Source organism: Cannabis sativa, chromosome 8 (genome assembly GCF_029168945.1).
Source record: "Cannabis sativa cultivar Pink pepper isolate KNU-18-1 chromosome 8, ASM2916894v1, whole genome shotgun sequence".
In the NCBI taxonomy this organism is placed as follows: Eukaryota; Viridiplantae; Streptophyta; class Magnoliopsida; order Rosales; family Cannabaceae; genus Cannabis; species Cannabis sativa.
In genome coordinates, this window is record NC_083608.1 from 27146961 (window position 1) to 27151480 (window position 4520).

At 29.8% G+C, this 4520-nt stretch overlaps 2 non-coding genes across 2 annotated transcripts; both read right to left on the bottom strand.

The window, feature by feature from the left end:
- Window positions 1-718: 718 nt before the first annotated feature.
- LOC133030709 (small nucleolar RNA snoR114) lies at window positions 719-802 on the bottom strand. The gene has a single exon (XR_009684257.1). It is a non-coding gene; the product is annotated as a small nucleolar RNA snoR114 (small nucleolar RNA).
- Window positions 803-804: 2 nt separating this feature from the next.
- TRNAG-GCC (transfer RNA glycine (anticodon GCC)) lies at window positions 805-875 on the bottom strand. The gene has a single exon. It is a non-coding gene; the product is annotated as a tRNA-Gly (tRNA).
- Window positions 876-4520: the final 3645 nt, after the last annotated feature.

Sequence of the window (4520 nt, forward strand, 5' to 3'; positions counted from 1 at the left end):
ACCAACTTATTTTCTTATACGAGCTCAAATTCGTTTTCCATATTTTTATATTTTTATTACAATTAATGAGATAAATACTAAAATGTACGTGTATTTTATAGTTTTAATTACTTTTATATTATTTTTTAATAATTGTTATCATATAAAAATATAATTATATAATTTAAATATTACTATTATTTTAATTGATAAATAAATATTTATCACTGTTATTATTATCATATTATTAGATTTTTTAATGTGTCATGTTTTTCGAACTACTCTATTCGTGTTTATGTGTTATGTTTTCGAGCTTGTTGTGTCGTTCCTGAGCTCATATTTTTTATGTTGTGTTGTGTCTAAGTTTATATTTTTTTTGTTTCGTGTCGTGCTCATACTTTTTGAGCTCGTGTTGATTTCATGTCGTGTCAAAAGTTCGGCCCAACTAGAATATGGTGGTTAGCTATGTCTAGAGGAATAAGATTTAAAAGTGTAAACATATTATAATAGCAAGGCTGATGATGTAATTTAGAAGTATGAGGTAAAATATAAAGTAAAATTTTGGTCAAACATTTTCAGGGAGAGAGTAGAGAAGTAATATAGAATATATATTAGCTAGAAAATGGTTTCTTAGTTTTTTAAGAATGGAGTTACACCATTCTCGTGAATTGCAAACCAGGAAATATATAAAAAAAAATAAATAAATAAATAAATAAAAAAGAAGAAAATGATAATTAAAAAGCTCAGAAGCGCTTGTTTCCATCTTGATTCAGATGAGAGTGATGGACCCCTCCAACACAACACGCATATTTCATCACAGCTTAATGCACCAGCCGGGAATCGAACCCGGGTCTGTACCGTGGCAGGGTACTATTCTACCACTAGACCACTGGTGCTTTGTGACTTAATCTTAGCAATATTGATTATTGTATTTTGTTGTTTCAACTATATATCTAATTTACATAAAACGTTTTTGATATTTATTATTGTATTTTCGAATTCAGAGTAAGTATGTCGAACTTTGTTGTGTTAAGCTAACAGAATTTGAAACAATAATTTATTTTTATTAATTTTAATTTCAAACATTCTGTTTCATTCAAAAAAAAATTAAGCATTCTGTTATTTATTCAAATTCAAATTATTTCAGATACTATTATTTTAAAAATTTGTTTTGAGCGGAAATTTACCTTTCCATCATTTTCTAAACACTCCATTTTAACTTTTCTAGGTATAGGAATAAAGATGTTGAGAATCAATATTGAGTCTCATGATACCTACAGGGAATTGAATCAAGCCCTGTCAAAGTCTTGTGTTATTTCAATGAATACAGATAAGAAGATGAATGAAGTGATAGATAAAATTGGAAAAATGAAAGAAGATAAGAGATTTGTAAGTATTACCCTCAACAAAGCCAATGAAGTGAAAAAATTTCATGAGGACACAAAGAAAGCGTTGCTCATTGAGATTTTGAGGTTTTGTGGAATCATGGAAGCCAATAATTCATTGCTTCAACTTGGTGATATGGGATGGCTTCTTAAGTTCATGCCTGATAGAGGAGACAAAACCCAAAAACAAATGGAAAGTTTAAGGAAAAAGTTACAGTATTTTGATCACATTGAAAGAAAGGTAATGAATACCTTATTTAAAGTTTAATTGAAAAAGAGAAAGCCTTTTTCTCTTCTTGTTTTGTTTGTCCTTTTTATATATATATGACTCAATATTATGGACATTTTCAATCTTGTTCCTAATAATGCCATTTCACTATTACTATGTGTTTATTTTGTTTTGAAATGATGAATAAAAAGTTTTTTCTAATGTCATGATTGAAGGAATGGAAAGGTTCAAGACAATAAAAAGCTTTTTCTTATGTGTTTTAAGTGTAGTTTTTTCTCATGACAAAACAAATGTGAGTGATGAGATTTTGCTATTTTTGGATGGTTTTAGAATTGAAAGCATGTGATATTCAACTACAAAACATTATAATTCTCCTAAAACAATGAAGCTTTTTAACAGCTACTGATTCATTAAGTAATACATAGCTTCAAAACATTATACATGTAAACTCTCCTTAGGTAGTCTTAATTTGAGCAATTAGAATGAAAGAGCTAAGAAAAAACTCAACTGGGTAGGTTTAAGGTCTAAATTTGAGCAATTCTCCTTTTCTCTTCTTGTTTGTTTGTCTTTTGATTTTTGATCAATATTCTTTTTATTTCTTTCCAATAATATTACTACTTCATTATTGTTAATCATTATATCATAGATTGATAAAAGAAAAACTAGTTGATGGCTTAACTAAATCATTTAGAAAAGTAAAATTGAATGGTTCGGTAAGAAATATACATGTCCATAAAAGTGTAAATGGATCATGTCAAATTTGATCCGGTTCGTCCTGTTAGATCAGATACTCGAACCAACTTATTCGAATAAACTAACTCCTTTTTTTACAATTTTAATTCTGAGTCTCTGGTGCGGGTCTCTAGGTCCCAATCTCCAGTCCGGGTCTTCGGTCCAAGTCCTGGGTCTTCGGTTCGAGGTCCAAATCCTAGTCTTAATTGAATTTTTTTTGGGGTTACATTACATACGGAAATTTCTAACTTTTTTACTTTTTTTTTTCTCTCTCTGTGGAACAGAATTTTTTCAAAAATACTGTTTTTTTTTTCAAAAAATACTATTTTATAAAAAGTTATCAACTTTTACCTAAAATTTAATATTTTTGTAAAAACTCCTTTTTCGAATGGCGGAACAAATCTAATTCGAGATCTAAAATATTCGAATGTTTCGAATCAGAAATGATCCATCACATTAGAGTACCAATCCAATCCAACTAAATGAATATTTTTGACATGCCTACTTATCTAAAATTTCTATTGGTGCTTTTTATGTTGGGGAGTTGGTCCCACTGTGGCAGCACTTCGTTTTTCTTCGATAAAATTTTCACTTGGAGGAAAAAGAAAAGCCTAATTTCAAAGTTAAACCAAAAGCATAGTAAAATGGAAGTCTCAAAAACAGTTTCAATTTTTTTTTATAACATAAAAATGAAAACCTTGCTTAAAGTTTATTTTGTCTCTTGTTTGTTTGTCTTGATTGTTAATCATGATATCACAAAATGATAAGAAAACTAATGGCTTAACAAATTCATTTAAAATTATTAAGATTAAATGATTCATTTATAAATTTAATTACCAAGATCAATTGATGTAAACTTTATGAGCTTCAAATTTACACCAGCAGCCTTGATAATGAAAATATAGTAGTATCATATCATTGTTTATGTTTATGTGTTTTATAATGGTGAATAAAAAAAAAAAACTACCCTTGATCGACTACACATGTTTCTCATTAATTAATAAAATAGCACAAAAAAAGTAAAGATCACAAGACATTGAAATAACTGGAAGAGTTTAATTTCTGAGAATAATCAAATGATCAAATAATGAGTCTGATGTGAAACTGTTGTACACATAAGAAGATAATAAGCTTCATATCCATGATGATAGGAAGATGAGTATATGGTTGGAAAGAAAATTGAAAAGCCTATTATTAAGATTTTTAAGAGCTGCAACCAACATGCTTAATTTGATCAAACCATTAATAGGTCGAATTTTATTAAATTCTGCTTCTAAATTAAAGCAATAAGAATGAGAGTTTACATCAAAACAGAAGAAAAGCTTTCATAGCAGAAGTAGCTAGTGCATTTCACCTTCTAAGTTTTTCCACAGTGACGCAATCCAAAGCTTTAGTGTTATTAGAAATTGCTCCATCATCGGTTCGTCCCTTGGATTTTCATCTAGAAACTGTATCTTCAAAGCACACATTTCAGATTCAATATTAGCAACTTCATTATCAAATTCCGTAACAACAATCTGATCATTTGCGAGCTCATCTCTTGCAGTGTCATAATCATTAGTCAGGCTCGGATAACTCAGCATCGACTCCAAACACATAAATTCCACCAAGAATATGTCAAAGTTGTTATCAAAATATTCCTCCATGTCATCTTCATCACCATCTTTATCATAGAAATGATTGTGCTTCACAGTCATTACAAGCTCAGTCTCAGCTTTTTCAATAAAAGAAACAACTTTCTTGATGATCTTACTATTCTTATCATTTTCCATTAGTAACTCAAGTATATCCTTAAAGAGTTTCAACTTTCTTTGGTGTCTTGAATTTTTCAAGACAACAAATATGAACTCGCATAGATGGCAGCAAAGACTATACGCAGTCTGAATGATTTTAGAATGAAGTTGCCAATCATCAATGAAAAACCAATTAAAGTAAGACGATTTACCATTTGCTTGAGCTTTCTCAATCCCTCTCAGCCTTTCTTCCATCAATTCTTGAATCTTGTACTTGAGTTCATCCTCGTTCTTCACTCTCAAATCTAAATCAAAGTTGTCACTTTCCTTTTGGAATATTTCACCTCTTCGGTGCTTGAGCCACTTGAACTTGTCCTCTCTTTGAACATGTTCTTGAGAAAGATCAGGAAGGTAGTAATGCTTTATCAGTTTAAGCTTCCTGCTCAATGGAATGGAAAATTC